The sequence below is a fragment of the Anastrepha obliqua genome, chromosome 2, assembly GCF_027943255.1.
Source record: "Anastrepha obliqua isolate idAnaObli1 chromosome 2, idAnaObli1_1.0, whole genome shotgun sequence".
Classification (NCBI taxonomy): domain Eukaryota; kingdom Metazoa; phylum Arthropoda; class Insecta; order Diptera; family Tephritidae; genus Anastrepha; species Anastrepha obliqua.
In genome coordinates, this window is record NC_072893.1 from 104,174,444 (window position 1) to 104,192,825 (window position 18,382).

Genomic DNA, 18,382 nt, shown 5'->3' on the forward strand with positions numbered 1-18,382 from the left:
CCAACCACCCGCTTCATATAATATTATTGGTCTTATTACCGTGATGTACATCCATCTCAGGATTCTGGAGCTGCAGTCCCAGGATTTTCCTGCAAGACTTTTGGAGATCATAAGAGCCTTTCGTGCTTTAGACAAAGTTGCGTCAGCATGCCTCTTCCATTTAAGCTTGGCATTCAGGAAAATACCACGACCAGAAAACTAAGTCATTTGACTGCAGCTACACTTCACAACTAATCCTGGAGGTTTTGTATAAGATTCCCATTCAGCATGCTGCGCGGACGAAAGCGACTAAGAACTTTCAACTTAAATGATAGAAAAAGTAATTTCTTATAGTGGTCACGCCTAGGCAGGCAAAGCTAATCCATCCTGTATATTTCTGTCATCGAAAAACTTCTCATAAAAACTAGCTGCCGGTCAGAAGCGGCTTAAAAAACAAAAAAAAATTAAAATAAAAACAAATCAGGTGGAATCATGTCAAGGCGTATACTATTTATTGGAGGGAAATATCGGCCAAATACTTGACAAAAGAATTGAAATTAAATTTACTTCTTCTAACAAAACAAAAGTAATTAAAAAAAAAGAGGTTGTCTGTAAAGTCGGTTTACTGACGATAGTTTAACGTGATAACGTCATAAGAAAATACTAATTGAATGGTTGCATTTTTCAAAAGAAAATTTTAATTTTATTTGTTTGATAGATATTTTGTATGGATATAGAGAATGAGTTAACATTAACATAACATAATATACTTTAACATAACATAACATAACATAACATAACATAACATAACATAACATAACATAACATAACATAACATAACATAACATAACATAGCATGCTGTTCAAGCAAGGTAACGACGCATGAGCAAGATAACGACGCATTTTTTGGTGCGTGCAGCCGGCTACATAGAATTATAAGACGTTATCACGTCAAAAAATAATAATAACATTAAAACAACAGGTATTATTAACAAACTTGGTTTTATTTTAAATTCTTCATGTAAATCAAATTAATAATAATCAATAAGAAGGCATATGCAAATACAAATACGTGAATTTATATATGTACATATGCGCATATACATACACATATACGCTCACTTAAGTAGGAGAGAGCAAGATGTCGAACGTTGCCGTTCGTTTGCTTTGTCGTTCGGTCCGCGCTTTCGCTTGCAGTTCATTCAAGGTAACGGCAATGAGCAAGGTAACGACATATGAGCAAGGTAACGGCAATGAGCAAGGTAACACTAATGAGCAAGGTAACGACACATTTTTTCGTGCGTGCAGCCTGTTAAATCAATTATAAGACGTTATCACGTCAATATTGTAAGTTGTTTTTGTATTAAGCACAAAAGCACCGATGGCTTATTCTGTGATAGACTAGGGTCGTCACTAAGGAAACGTTCTGAGGCTCCAAGGCCGCAGAGGGATTTCTAAAACCATTTTTGTACCAAAAAAAAATTACCGAGATTCCTGATGGGTAATAATGCAACTGAGATCTTCAGTCCTTCCTTTAATAAATGTCTACGAACATTTGAGCTCTTCACCCAAACAGTGCCAGACAGTGGCAGGGAGGGTGTTGTATAGTCTCCTCCTCCTCCTCCTCATTCGAAGGAATGTCCAATGTGGCAGCAAGTGACCGAATCAAATAAAGTCCAAAAAGGATTACACTTGCTACGGAGAAGTGAATAGTCACTTAAGAAAATGTGCACCCAGAGGTTTGTATGGATGAAAGAGGAACACAACTAGCTAAATCACTTCAAGCTATTGAAATTTCACTGTGATTTATATGGCATATTTTGCAAAATTTTTGTAGTTTCTTCGCTTGATGTAATTCTTTTTTTGACTATTTTTCAATTTCACTCTCAGCCAAAAGTTATGCGCTGCAATTACACAGAGACACTGGAAATTCAAATTCATTTCGTACTCTTTTATGAATACATATAAAACAGTATGTCTAAAGATTTTTAAAAAGTCTTAAAGAATACTGCGTATAAATTAAGCAAAGAGTGACTAAAAAATGTTGTAAAGCTCTAAAAAGTAATCTGAAGAAAAAAATGTGTATAAATAAATAAATTAGAAGGATATACAAAAATGTATTGTATATCTTTTTGCACACACTTTCGTACTTCTACAGCTCATTAAATTTAATTAATTTATCTTTCTCAGCATAATAACCTCAATCGCTTCTTGCCTTCAACACCTTTCACATTTTTAGTGGTACTCGAAGTATTTGAAGCAATAAAAGAACACTAAAAGTAACCGCACCACGTTGCCGGCAGTGGCATTGAAATTCGCTAAAACCAACTTAAATGATAACTGGTTTTTTAATTGGTCATTATTTTGCCTTTAAAGCTTCTTCAGCTGCAGGCAACTAAATTTAAATTATGCGTAGTAATTACGAAGATTTCACTGCAAATATTTGTGAGTAATGTAATGTGTTAAATACATACAAACATATAATAAAAACCATATCGAATTTTAATTTTAGTAATTTTAAATAAAAAAAACTAAAAATGTTTAATTAATAAATTTAAAACTTTTAATTGAAATTTATATTATAAAATAAGATTTTTTTATATTAAAATACTCTATTAGAAATTCGAGTAGTTTATAGTCTTTTTCTTAAAAAAAAAACAGTTTTTTTAATTTATTTCACCATGATTAAGAACTGTATTCACATATCACTCATTTTCGTAACTGGGAAATCTCATAACCTCATCTTCAAATGGAAAATTAGGTTTTTATGATTATGACGAAAATATACCTGGAGACTAGCATCTATTAGAAAAAAGTTTGCTATACAAGGTGAAGCCCAAAATAAACAAGACTGGCATCATAAAAATGTTTTTGATGGCGCCATCTTTTTAATGAGTTAGTGCGTTGGAAGTTATATCCCTAAGTGACTTTCAGTGAAAGCATGGTGACATTCGGTTCAGTGGAAGCGAAGTTATTGCGTCTAAAGTGTCAGTATGTTTGTGTCATCGGTACAAAAATGAGTTTCGAACAAAGAGCTAATATCAAATTTTGTTTTAAAATCGGTAAAATGTTCACCGAAACATTCAAATTCATGAAAAAAGTTTATGACGATGATTGTCTATTTCGTGCCACGTTTCAGAAATGGTTGTGAGGATATAAATGACGATGAACATGCGGCCCATAACTTTAAAATCAGTAATAATCGAAAACTTCATCGAAATTGTTCGTAAATTTATCTAAAATTAACCGAAAACATCGTTCTTTCAGGTCTGTGCACATTTCATTCCCCACAAGTTAACTGAGGACCAAAAATTGCTCAGAATTCAACATTCGAAAGACCTCATTATAGAGGCGAGAAAAGACGAGAACTCCCTTTACAACTTTGTAATTGATTATGAAACGTGGTGTTTACAACATGAACCTGAAACTAAGCGTCAAAGTGCCGAATGAATGGCCCCAGACGAGCCACCACCCAAAAAATTGCGTTTAGAGAAGTCAAAAATCAAGTCGATGCTCATTTGTTTTTACGATTGCATGGGAATTGTCCACAAGGAGTTCGTGCTAAGGTGCACCATCTCATCGATCCACTGTTGAGACGGTTTTTTTGACTAGAAATCGCATTTTAACCATCAATCACTCACGGTATTTGCCTGATATGGCTCCCTGTGACTTCTACCTATTCGAAAAATTGCATTTGGCTATGAAAGGAAAACGAGTCCCTAGAGGACATCCAAAAGACTTGTACCGACAACCTGAAGGACATTCCGATCAATGACCTAAAACACTCTTTCGAAAAGCTCTTAGATCGCGCAAAACAGTGTATCGAGGCCAGAGGGGAATATTATGAATAAATAAACTAGAAGTTATCAGAACAAAGCTCCTGTCGTTTCTATTTTAGCTCAGTCTTGTTTATTTTGGTCTTCACATTGTATTTCTTTTTTTCACTATTTTCGCAGCGGATATTGATCTGAGGAACTACTGCAAATACACGCGCTGTGACACGCTGACCTACGATTGCTAGAGAAGAAAAACGCAGAAAATAAACAGGGTATGAAATTCTGCGTGTGTTTGTCTTTAAGTTATCCAATAATAGAGCTTACTTTTTTATTAAAAATTTTAGAATTCTTGCAATATTTATTGTTCGTACGCATCCAGTTTATTCATATAAATTTAGTCGAACTTTCAAGTTTCTTACAAACCATAAGCAAATAAAAAGTTTATAACTAAAAGCACTAAAAATTATTTACAAAAACTTATGAAAGTAAGAGTTCAAATTTTTAACAAACTCATATTTCGCTCAAAAAAATTAATTGATGCAGAACTCGTAATCTTATTTAATTCACTAACTGTATTACCTGGGTACTCAGCCTTCCAACTAGCAACATAAAAAGGGTGTTAATACACGTAGGTTTTTTGCAGAATATTAAAATTGATACGATCCAATAAAGAAGTACAATCTAATGAGCCATTAAAAACATTAATCAAAAAGGACAGTGATAGTACAGTTTATCTAAATAGCTTCTAAGGTCTTAAGAGAAGCAAGCGAGAGTCATGAGTAGGCTCAGAAAAATTCAATGATCGCAAAACAAATTGAAGAGAGATTTTCTGAACACGTTCGATACGATTAAAGTTTGAAAAGCACTTTACATAGGATAAAAGCACTCTGAAACGCCTTCTCAAATTTGCGTGTAACTTTGAAAATATTTACCGGAGCGATATTGGATTTTCTGTGTGTATTCTTAAATATATGTACATCAAGAAAAAGAAAACGATTTTTTGAAAATTCTGACTGTATATAACCGCTTAATAGAATTACTGTGATATGGTCTCCAAAAGAAAAAAAACATATAAAACGAAAATCACAACAAAATCAGCATGAACAGTAGGCCGGGTCGATTTGTGGGGAGGCAAAAAAATCGCCCATTGCTCTGTGAAAATCATATTCTAGGGATCAAAATAAGAAACTTTGCCGAAGTGAACCATACCTCTAAAACGAATTCTGATGTCCCCCAATTTGGGTCGAACTTTTTAGTTTCTTTTCTCATGTAAAGGCAAAAAATGGTGATATTTTGAAATGATTGTATGGGGAACCCCCCAGGGGAGTTCCAGGGGGTGTGCCACTGGTATGGGTGGATCGGCCGTCCAAAGTGGGGGTCTGTCATACATTTGGACTCGATTGGAGCACTCTAAATGGGTCAAAGTGGGATTTTTCGTTAAACCCAAATTGGGGGACATCAGAATTCGTTTTAGAGGTATGGTTCCTTCGGCAAAGTTTCTTATTTTGATCCCTAAAATACGATTTTCACAGAGCAATGAGCGATTTTTAAATCGACCCGCCCTAATGAACAGTCATTTCATTATATTCAATTTATTTTTATTTCACTTAATTTAATTGATATGAATTGATCTTAGTTATTTTATTTTGTTTTACTTTATTTTCACATGATTTAATTTAATATAACTAAATTAAATTAATGAATTATAAATAAATTTTATTTCTATTTATTACGTTTTTGTATTTTATTTTATTTACTTTTTTATTTCAACTTAATGATGTTTATTTTAATTCTAATTAAATAATTTAATTGTACTTTATTTTATTTTATATAATTTTATTTTATACTTAGTGTATTTTTTTATTTAAAAATAAATAAAAAGTTGGCGCGTACATTTCTCTTAGGTGCTTAGCCGAGCTCCTCCTCGTCGGCATGCGTCTTGATGTCGTTCCACAAATGGAGGTCTTACAGTTGTAAGCTGACTCCGAACGGCAGATATTTTTTATGAGGAGCGTTTTCAAGGCAGAAATACATTCGGGAGCTTGCTATTGCTTGCGGAGGGGCAACCGTAATTAGAACACAATTTTTTTAAATATAGTGTACTTTTAATTTACTCATTCTCATTTTACATTAATTAATTTAATATTTTTTTATATTTCGCCGTATTTAAATTGACTTATTTAAATCAATTAATCACAATTAATTTTTATTTGATACTATTATTCTGTTTTATTTAATTAATTTTATTTTATTTGTTGCAATTCTTCTTTTTTTTCTTAGCGTCACATTCCTTGGTGAACCATTGCTTCCTTCACATCTTCTTGCCATCGTTCTCGATTTACAGCCACTTCCCTCCAACATTGCACACGCATTTTTCTAAGATCAGCTTCCACATTTTCTAGCCACCTTTTCCTCGGGCGTCCCCTTTTTCTTTCTCCAATTGGGGGACGATCTAGCGCCTTTCTCGTTGATCGCTCCCTTGGCATTCTAGCCACATGTCCCAGCCATCTAACTCGTTGGGACTTAATAAATATTTTTATAGTTTCTTTCTTAGCTATGTATTCCAGTTCGCCATAGTGCCTAATGTGATAAGTGCTATCTGCCAGTCTAAGCGGACCATAGATCTTTCGGAGCACTCTTCTTTCAAAGCATATTAGCTGTTTTGTCTCGTTAGCTTTCAGCGCCCATAGTTCACAGTTATATGTCAGCACAGGTCGTATCCGTGCTTTATACATTCTTAATGTTTTAGATCTGACCAATTTTAGATTAGCATTATTCGCTTTGTTGGCTGCCCGTAATCTGTGATTGATTACTATCGACATGCCTTGGTTGGCTGATAATGGAATGCCCAAGTAGGTGAACTCATTTACACATTGGAATGTGTATGCCCCACACTCCAGATCATTGGATACACTGTTTGATCTTGATCGGACCATATATTTAGTTTTTTCTGCATTGATTATCAGTCCAGCTAGATATATTATTTCCTCCAGCTTTTTGAACGCAGCCTGCTGATAATCGATAAATAGACAGGGAATATCAATGTCGTATTCATATAGTTTTTCAAAGGTTTGTATGACTATGAAGCACTGATCGATCGTCGACCAGTTGGCTTTAAAGCCTGCTGATGATTGCCAACATCTACTCGTAGTATTACTTCAGCATATTGGCTTAGCCTTAAATATTATATAATAAATTTGTGAAGACATTGCACCCTGAGTTCAGTAGCGATATGCCTCTGTAATTTTGACAGTTTGCTTTACCGCCTTTTTTATGTACCGCCTTTTATGTATTCCACCATATTTTAGTAATTCGTTGCAATTCAATTAGATTTATTTTGATTGGAATTAGTTTAATTTTAATTTATTGTATTGCATTTGATTTTATATTTATTTTATTTAGTTTAATTTAATTTTACTCAATTCCATTAAACTTTATTTTATTAAATTTTTTTTGTTTAATTTAATTTGATTTAATTTTATTTTATTTTATTTGTTTCATTAAATGTTTAATATTTATAATTTAAATTTTATTTTATTTTAATTTATTATGTATTTATTCATTTGGTAATCATTATTACATCTGACTTTATTTAATTTTTTCTTATTCTCATTTGTCTTATGTACTTTGTTTTATATTTTTATTTTGTTCCGGTTATTGTCATACATGACGTTTGTTTTCATTTCATTTATTTTAACTGAATTAATTTTATTTTATTTTAATTTTTTAAATTAAAGTTAATTTAATTTAATTTATTATTTACTTATTTATTTATCATTATTTCATCTTCACTGTCCCAATGCTTCACGAGAAGATCAGGACGGTAGTACAAAAGGAGGAAATTCCATTTCATTTTCTTTAATTTTATTATCTTATTTTATGCTTATTTTCATACGATTTTATCTAAATTCAATTGACTTAATATTATTCCACATTTTATTACTCATCTCATTTAATTTTTTGTTTACTTCATTTAATTTTTTAATAAAATTATTTTTATTCTATTTTATAGTATATTTGTTTTAATTTTATATTACCGAACTAATTTATTTTAATTTTATTCTATTTCATTTCCTTTTTATTTTTTTAGGTTTTTTTCATATAAATTATTTTATATATGGGGCATTCTTTCTGAACGTGAGACCCCCTGCCCCCAGAATAGATTTTGACGAAAAGAGGTCTATGAGGGCTTAAAATGTAGGTAATTATGTTTACTTTCGAAAGCAAAGTGGCACTTCCTGAAATTCAAAATGGCGGATCCAATATGGCGGATTCAATATGGCGCAATTTTGCAGTTCGTGCATCAGATTTATGCTATTTCGTGTTTTCTTTATTTATTTTTAAGTAAAATTGTTGCATTGGATTTAATTTTACATATTTCCAAGTTAATTATTTATTTTTATTGGTCACTGATTATTCATCACATTTTTTATCATCAGTTCATAGCATAAATCTGATGCACGAACTGCAAAATTGCGCCATATTGAATCCGCCATATTGGATCCGCCATTTTGAATTTCAAGAAGTGCCACTTTGCTTTCGAAAGTAAACATAATTACCTACATTTTAAGCCCTCATAGACCTCTTTTCGTCAAAATCTATTCTGGGGGCAGGGGGTCTCACGTTCAGAAAGAATGCCCCATATATATATATATATATATATATGGGGCATTCTTCGCCAACCGGACACCCCCATCTGCCCAGAACAGTTTTTATAAAAAAAATTTTTCCCTATGCCGAAATAAAAGCTTATGTCATGTGGCACTTTTTAAATATTCAAGATGGACCTACTTTTCTAAAGGGATTAATGCATCGATCTCTTCCTCGATTTTCCCGACATTTTTTAGGCGATAATAGTTCTAAAAAGAACTGTTTGACAGATTTATTTTTAATAGTTTATTCGTTTAGACTTTTCTATAATTTGTTCAAATTATTTCTGAACCGTTTGACATGTGAAATACATCAAGAACTAGTGCTGTTAATGAAACAGTCGAACGTTGCACCAGAATCTCTCTCTCTACTTTTCTTAACAAACTACTTCATTTTTTTTTGGTGTTTTCCAACATATTTGTCAATATTCGTCGTCCATCTTGAATATTTAAAAAGTGCAACATGACAAATTAAAGTACATGACATAAGCTTTTATTTCGGCATAGGGAAAAATTTTTTTTATAAAAACTGTTCTGGGCAGATGGGGGTGTCCGGTTGGCGAAGAATGCCCCATATATATAATTGGCGCGTACACCCTTTTTGGGTGTTTGGCCGAGTTCCTCCTCCTATTTGTGGTGTGCGTCTTGATGTTGTTCCACAAATGGAGGGACCTACAGTTTTAAGCCGACTCCGAACGGCAAATATTTTTAATATATGAGAAGCTTTTTCATGGCAGAAATACACTCGGAGTTTTGCCATTGCCTGCCGAGGGGCGACCGCTATTAGAAAAATGTTTTTCTTAATTTTGGTGTTTCACCGAGATTCGAACCGACGTTCTCTCTGTGCATTGCGAATGGTAGTAAATTATTTTACTGTGTTTTATTTCAGTTAATCTCTTTTTATTGAGTTTTTTTTTTTACTTGAGCTTAATTTATCTCGGCTACTGCCGGAGTTTACACATCCCGGATAAAATTTTCAAGGTATTGTGCTCTGGTAGAGCGCAGTCCAATTTCTACGCCCATGTGATTGCTATTGCTTAAATATTTAAAAATCTACGAACTCTTGCACATGTGTCCAGTATGGTCGACTTCTGCATGTCTTCTAGAAGGTGTTGGCAGTCACACTTCTTCAAATTTTTGATTAGATGCTTAGGCACTAATCCAGTGGAAGATATAATTACTTTATTTTAATTTTTTAATTTAATTTCTTTCATTACATTTTCATTTAATTAAATTTATTTATTCATTTTCTACTTAATTTTATTTAATTTTTTTTCCATTTAATTTTATTTAAGCTTATTTAATTCTTTTCTTTCCCATTTTATTTTATTTCATTTTACTTTTATTTTATTTAAATTTATTTATTCCTTTACTTTCATTTTATTTAATTAAATTTTATTTCATTTCATTTTTATTTTATTTAAATTTATTTATTATTATTCCATCTAATTTTATTGTATATCAATTTGTGTTATTTTAATTAATCATTCACTATATTTTCCAATACCTGATATTGAAACACTCACTTTCAAATCTACTCCAATTTAAATAACATCACTTCTTTCTTGAACAATATTTCTTTTCGCCTAACGGAGTCTTATGTTCGTTGAATTCTACTGAAATAACAACCCACGTCCGTTTCCGTTCAGCCTTAGCAGATAACTGAAAAGCTACACTGATTTTAATGTGCTTGGGGTTGGTCTAACAAGAAGATATTTTGCTAGGCACAGCTCACAGCTTAATGTATAGCTCGTACACACACCATATATTCGTGCGAGTATGCGCACTATCATTAAAATCTTTACGCTTGTATATGTAAGAAATACGTTATAATTGTTTTAAGCGCATTCAAATACCAAACTTAGAGGCTCCTTAGTATTTGCAATGAAGTAGAGCGCTTTACAATATGCATATGTATGTGTGTAGCAAGTAGAACCATGAAATTGCGCTTTACAGCAACGTCCGATTTGAAATTTCAATGCGTGCAAAAGTATATATTATTTCTCTTCTGCCGGTTACTTCGATCGCAAATCCTCATATGTGTGTGTGTGTGTGTGTGTAAGTGTGCATGCATGTTAAGCGGCTTCCACTAGATAACATTGCTCTACATGAAAAATGCGATCAAAACAGAAGGCGCGAATAATCGGTTTTCATGACGACAACAACGCCATTCAATTTATTTCCTTTTTATTTTTTTAATGATGCGGTAGTCATACCATTTGTATATTTTAAATAAATGAATGTATTGACATTCGCTTCTGTTTCTTCAATTTGTCATATTTATATCCCGCGCATTACTAGTAACAATTTAATAGAGACACTAACCTAAGGGCTAGCAATCCATAAGGTATCTAAATATATCAATGTACAAACATAGACTAATCATGGCGATGAACTTTTTTCACAGAGCGTCGATATTCGAGTTGACGCGTAAGTCTTTCCAAGATGAAATGTCAATGAATACTGAAAGAAATTATGTACATATTTAATTTGACAGTAGTCATGCGTGATCAAAGAAACTTTTTTTAGGAAAAAGTTCCTCCAATCTGTTCACCTTTTACAAATAATTCCAGCCCCGATAACCTCTGGACAATCTGGTGTGTATAAGAAGAGAGATAGTATTAGAGAATTGATGCTCCTTAGTCTCATCAATCTCTCCAGCATCTGATTTATTGTAGTTTCGAGTGAAAAGGCTCTCGAATAAAAGACTCTTGTCGTTATGCTTGAAGCAGTAAAGCATCTGCAGTTATTATACAAATACCACCCAGTACCATTTTTAGTTTGTGCGAAAGCTCACGAAATATTTTCTTACGAAATAGACTCCAGGTATCAGTTTGTTATTAAGCGTCAAAAACAGAAGGTTAGATTAGATTAGATTAGATTTTTAGCGTGGTTGGACAAGTCCAAGTAGTCTGTCAGGAAGACCGTAGTACTACACATGGGTAGGTTATAGTGGAAGGAATAGAAAGACAGGATAGATACAGTATGGGTAATAAGACGAAGAAACTGGTTGGACATCACTCTTCCTCGAATCTTCTGTATTCATTGATAAATCTTAAGAGATCCGACAGAGGAAGATTATGAACTTTATCCATGCTCAGAACATCGCACCCCAATAACCTAAGTTTGATTCTGGAGAACGTCGGACAGCTACAGAGAAAATGCTCTGCAGTGTCCTCATTTTCACGAAAAGACAGGCATGTTGGATTGTCTATGAATTCCACGGTAGACATATGCTGGCCACAGGCGTTGTGTCCTGTGATTACACCTACCAGTACTCTCAGATCCTTTCTACTAAATTTTAGGAGATCCACTACCGTCGCTGATTTGTATGTTCTCTGGATTTATCCACTGATCTCCATCTGGGATCAAAACGTCACACTTCCTAACGAAGCTAACGTAAGGCACCCGATTTTCCGCTGGCATAGAGAACAGTGTGCTACGCTCCGACAACTGGTGGCAAATCTGACAGTGGTCAGTGTTTTCTTCGTTTCCCCATACTCCGTTTGACGTGAGTCTGTACACCGCCTTCATTGATTCATACCAGATTTGAAAACAGAAGGTATTGCTCTGATAACCTTTTAAACAACTTACTGGACCTTAGTTACACATGTTGTACCTTACTTGATCCGTTCTTGAAATTACGGAGATGCAGACGGATCCGTTCTATCAGAGAGGAGATCGCAATTTCTAGCAGCAGCTTCAAGGATGATAGATTACTAGGTTTGGTCATCCGAAACAAAATTGTGAATGTAACTTCGGCTACCACGTCAACGAGGATTCGACAGCAGAATACTTCCCACTCATTTCACAAGTATTCGCACACTCATGCAATCAAAAGAAGCAGCAAGAGCGGAGGCTGTATTGAGTTTTTTCATAGGCAAAGCATTGTAATGGCCCCAATTATGTAGGTCATCAGTTGATTCTTTCAAATCCGCGGGGAGCCGATTAATGACCTGATCTTGGCCAGACCTCTGAAATCTTTGTAACATGTTTCTTCTGGCCATTTCGAGCTAAAATATGCACTCCAGGCTTTGCATTCGAGAAGCAAATGTAGTGATGGTAATAGAGTAATAGATAGCAAAAACCACCAGTGGACCACATTTTGAGTCTGAATAAATGGCTACGTAGTCTGCAGTGACCAGTGAAGATGCCTGTAAGCATTCCCCGTGTCACTAGGAGGGTTTATGAGAAGTGATATCTCTTACTCCAACCATGGGGTAGCCACATATACGAAAAATAATATTTTTGAATTTTTTTACAGTAATTGACTTTATTTCAGTGGTTGTTCAGACGGAAAGAAGTGAAAGCTGCGTTGATTTTTTTCGTATATCACCGACCCAATCTTAGTTTTTTAGTAAACAAACCGCTGTCATAGCCCCGATTATGTCAGCAAATCAGCTAATTCCTTCAAATCGGCTGAGAGATGTTGGCCACACTTCTGCATTCTGTATAACTTGCACTAACACAAAAACATTTCCATTTCTCATCTACTCCATGCAACCAGCTATGCTCTCTCCTTGAATACCTCTCTTATTTTCCTACTTTTTCAGCTCAGTGCTATAAACTTCATGTACATCTGTACATAACTTGAGATTGAAGTGCTGCACCCACTACCCAAGTTGTTTGCGCTTTTTTACTGTAAACCAAAATGTAGTTAGACAGGAAAATAAACTCTATCGAATGGTATTACCAAGGTTTTCGAAAACGCACTGTGAGTTAGGCAAATTTTCGCCTAATTAAGAGTATATTGAATTTTTCAGTCTGTCGTACAACCAACAAAAAAGATGAAGAATTTATTATTTGTCCTTTACTATGGAATTTTTTTGACTCTCTTTTTTAGTGAATATTTGCATAATTTAAATTTGACCGAAGCCGTTCCTCTTATTTTTGTTTTTGTTTTGTATCCAAGTCAATTTTTTGCGCAGCAGTGAACTTCATTTCGCTTGATTGAGTTAAATTTGTGTTTTTGTATTTGGTATTGAAACGTGTAATAAATTTAGTGAGCAAAACAAAAATCGAAAAAATAATTGCTGGGTGGAACTGGAGGTGTGTGTTGGTGAAACACATCTGCACACATACCTTCAGATCAAGAGGCCTTTGGCATGCGGCTATTTTTTTTCATGATTTTTCCAGTTGTTGTCTGTCATGTTCGCAAGTTGCCAATTAGTTGTGCTACAGGTATTTATTAAAACAATAATTTTTTAAATGCTAATTTACAGATTTTCAGCTTCATTTATCAAACACGGGGGTCTACTCTAAATCAGCCAGCATTTCGGTTTCCTATAAACTGCCGGAGACAAGCAGCGTCTTTCAAGCAGAGGTCTTCGCGATCCTGCAGGCATGCAAAATGCTTCGGGATCGCTGTTGGGAGGGAGACATTAATATTTTTTCCGATAGCCAAGCTGCAATCAAGGCACTGTCGTCGCCGTATTGCAGCTCTCTTCTCGTGAACTCCTGTAAGGAGGACCTTAAACGCCTCGAACGTGCAGGAAACATTTCCCTCATCTGGGTTCCTGGCACAGGAATATAGAGGGAAATGAAATTGCCGATGAGCTTGCCAGGAAGGGGGCGGCAGAACCGGATCCAGCTGCCCCCTTCTCAGACATCGGTATCCCCTTGGTCGTCGTTAAAGGGAAACTACACAACTTCTTTCTAAGAAAAGCGCAAGACTGGTCTGTCTCATCGTGTGCCATTTCAAAAGCACTATGGCCTCAATACGATATAAACAGGACGCTTAAGGTGATGGGAACCCCCCGCCATTCAATTTCCAAACTCATTGCGGTGATCACTGGTCACTGGGTGATCGGCACTCATGCGGAGAAGCTTGGAATTCCGTACAACCCCCACTGCAGAAGCTGTGGGGATCCTGCAGAGAAAGAGACTGTGGAACACTTTCTCTGCAAATGTCCGGCTCTGGCGGCTAGGCGCTTGAGATTCCTCAGCGTCCCCTTTGGGGATGACTTGATGAAATTCTCCAGCCTAGATCCCTTTTCTCTCCTCCGCTACATCAACAGCACTGGATGGCTGTAGACGGTTTTATCTCCTCCCTTAATCCTTTCACAGGTAGTGGTCCACTTTATGGTATCAAAACGGCACGTAAGTGCTACTTGTAGCGTACCTGGGGTACTCTTGCCATCTTACCTACCTACCTACCTACCTATCAAACACAAAGTGAGCTCTAGAAGATCATACGGAGAGTTCTGATATGGCTTGTTTCAAATAAAAGATTCTGAATCGTTGTTATAACTAAGTAAATAATAAATAATTTATAATATTTTTTTTTTAATATTCATAAAAAGACGATTTCGGACCGTGGAGCTTCTGTTCGCGTCAATTTTACTATCGCTCAGCATTCTTCTTCTTGATTGGCGATTAAAAATAAATAAATAAATAAATAATGTTAGGTGCTTGGACGAGCTCTTCCTTTTTGTGGTATGCGTCTTGATGTTGTTCCGTAAATGGAGGTTCTACAGTTTCAAGCCGACTCCGTACGGCATATATTTTTTATGAGGAGCTTTTTCATGGCAGAAATATAGTCGGGAGTTTGCCAATGCCTGCCGAGGGGCGACCGCTATTAGAAAAAACTGTTTCTATCATTTTGCTGTATCGATTTTGGACGAGTTCAATAAAGCGCACCAGTCGTTACGTCCACGTTCTAGGTTAGGTTAGGTTATGGTGGTAGTCGGTCTGCACGACCTACTTAGACCTTACAGGTCCGTTACCGATACCACTGTGCTGCGCGAGAACTCCATTTACTTTCCTTCGTGGCTCTTATGAAACGTGGCTCTGTAGACAACCTGTTCTAATTTTAGCTAGGGCTGGACAATTGCAAAGAAGGTGCTCAACTGTTTCTTCCTCTTCCTCACCTCTAGATCTTTTGCAATATTCATGGCAGAAAACGCCTAGTCTCGGGGAATGACTGCCAAATAGCCAGTGACCGGTTATACAAGCCACGACTTCCGAGATATCATCTCTTGAGAAACTAAGTAATTCCTTTGTTCTTTTCCTGTCTATTTGCGGCCATAGTAGCCTAGCTGTTACACATGTATCTTCTAGGGTTTGCAATCCCGTGTTATATTTTCAATCCCGGGATTTCGGGATTACATTATCCACATCCCGGGATCCCGGGATTGGTACCGGGATTAGGATTGGACTATTTATGAAAAATACTTACACATTATCATAGTTGAAAGTACAAAAAAACTGAAAACATAATTAAAAAATTGGTTTAATATTATTATTTATTGAAACAAAACAAAACAAAACTTAATTCATCATAAAAAACAAATAAAAAATAGTATAATACATAATGAAATTAACATTTCTTGTGTTGTTGTAAATAAGCTTTTAGAAAACACAACTCGTCCAGCGTTTCATCGTTCAAACGGCTTCTTATTTTTGTTGCAAATTGTCCTGCCGAAGAAAATGCTCGTTCAGACTCTACACTAGTAGGTTTTATCGTCATTAAATAGGAGTATGTTCTTTCCAGGTAGTCACCACGTCTCCCTCCATTTTCAAAAAGAGACATTTCTTTTTGAATTTTTGATGACAGTGTCTCAAATCTAATAGGCTGCATTGGTGCATATCCCTCTTTAATAACTTTATCTAGTTCTTCTGCTACACTCAATGGTTTTTGTGTACAAATTGATTCAGTTATTGAATCAAATTCTGAATCAATTTCAAGGTTTACCTCATTTGAAATAGAAGATCCAGTTGCATGAGCTGTTAGTAATGCAGTGGGATTTGAAGCGTCTAGTCTTTCAAGCAAGTCCACTATTAATTTACGGCATTTAATTGAAGAAGGAACTGTGACAAAATCTATTCCTGAGACGTTGCTTATACCATTGTGTAAGTATTGCAGTAAACCGCTTAGATCTGTGCGGCGTTCTTCCATACGAAGAATGAGAGCTGCATATAATTTTTTACTTATAGCACTGTTTGCATCTTTAAGCTTCTTTAGCATAAAATTAATGGCTATGTCTGCTGTAAACAGATTGTCATTCCGTTTCCAAAACAAAAAATTCTACGTACATATTTCATAAAAAAAAAATAAATTTTCTGAGAATTAAATTCTTAGAAAATTTTGATGAGAAAAAAATTTCAAAATATAATTCAGACAAAAATTATATCCCGGGATTAGTTATTTCAATCCCGGGATTTCGGGATCCCGGGATCCCGGGGCTGCAAACCCTAGTATCTTCATCTCTCCATGACCTATTGACCTCTTGGATAATGTTGTTTTTAATTACTATTTTGCTCATGGCCATATGTATCCCAATGGTAATTCTATTATTAAGCAGTTGAAAAGTAGTCCAAGGGGGTTCAATAAGTACCCGTGTTAGAAATGAGGGCACCATTATTTCAACATTTTTTCTTATTTTTCAACATAGTCCCCTTTTAGAAAGATACACTTCTCCCAACGCTCCGGCCATTTTTTTAACCCCTCAAAAAATTGGACAAGAACTCTGCAAAATACGCCTCTCTCTCGGCGATGACTTCCTCGTTTGAACTGAATTTTTTTCCCCGCGAGCCATTTCTTCATGTTAGAGAATAAAAAAAGTCACAGAGAGCCAGATCGGGTGAATACGGGTAGTGCGGCAACAATTTATAACGCAATTCGTGCAGTTTGGCGGCGACAACTAAGGATGATTACGTTGGTGCGTCATTGTGGTGAAACAGCACCTTCTTTTTCGCCAAATGCGGCCGTGTCTCCTTCATTTTTGTATGAAAGCAGTCCAATAACTCACTGTAGTATTGTCCAGTGATCGTTCTTCCTTTTTTCAAAAATCCATGACGATGACACCGTACGCATCCCAAGAAATCGTCGCCATGACCTTTCCGGCCGATGGGACTGTCTTCCAGTCTTCGCCTTCTTTTAGAGCAGATTCACCGGGAGAAGTCCACTGTTTTGATTGTTGCCTAGTTTCTAGTGTATAATGATGAATCCAGGTTTCATCAACGGTGACAACTTTTTTTTCCAGTTTTCTTTATTTATTGAATCTTTCTTGTATAAGAAACTAACAATAAGTTTACAAATCTTATATACTAGAGTAATATGTTTCCTTGCCAGTGCTAAGAAACGAATTATTTGCTCAAATGAATATATAGATATTTACATATATGATTAAATCGGTTGTGAATCTCCAATTCTTTATAGTTAGGAGCTGGAAAGGACGGGTTTCCAGTCTCCAATTCTTCGTAGCTGGGAGCCGGAAAGGCCTAGTTTCCGGTCTCCCTTAGAGCTTCGGTTGTCCCTCATGTCGATTGTGAAAATGTTGTTGTTTTTTGTTTTTTTTCGAATGTGATAGGTGTGGTTGGAGGAAGTTATGGACGGACTCTCGTGTGAGATGAGATAATTAAGATAGTGCAGACTTGAAGATGTCTCTTTTTTTCAATCGTGTGTGACCTTCATCTAAAAGTAGATTTCGCGCTAGTTTATTGGGATGGTCTTCTAGCTGTTGTAGGTATTTTTTGCTCAACCGTACTATTTCATCGGCTACACGAGGGATGCAGATATCTCTGTAAATGTTCGCGTTCTTTATATACCATGGAGCTCCTGTGATTATCCGCAAGGCTTTAGATTGCACTCTCTGAAGTTTTTCGATATTTGAGGGCGTAGCCGTTCCCCACATTTCTATACCATATGTCCATATTGGTTTTAGCATGGCTTTATATAGTAGCACTTTGTACTCTAGAGGTAATGCTGATTTCGAATTAAGCATCCAATATAGGCTTTTCATTTTAAGCTTGATATTCGACACTTTCTTTTCAATATGATTCCGCCATGTGAGTTTTCTATCTAAGTGAATTCCAAGATATTTTATTTCGTTTTGCTGTGGTATATTCTGACCATTTATTGTAACTGCAGGGCAAGTTTCTTTTCTTAGAGTAAAAGTAATATGCACGCATTTGGTTTCATTAACCTTTATTCTCCAGTTTTTAAGCCATACTTCTGTTTCAAGTATATGCCTTTGT

General features: G+C 35.4%; 1 protein-coding gene across 5 annotated transcripts in view; it reads right to left on the reverse strand.

The window, feature by feature from the left end:
- Positions 1–18,382, reverse strand: part of LOC129239243 (acidic phospholipase A2 PA4) — an 85,568-nt gene that overhangs the window by 24,246 nt on the left and 42,940 nt on the right. Inside the window, exon 1 of one of the 5 annotated variants that reach the window (XM_054874601.1) lies at positions 9,931–10,018. The exons of the other annotated variants lie outside the window; for them this stretch is intronic. The gene's annotated coding sequence lies outside the window, so the exon portion shown is untranslated. Of the gene's footprint in view, positions 1–9,930; positions 10,019–18,382 lie in introns of those variants that run through there. 5 annotated transcript variants of the gene reach the window in all.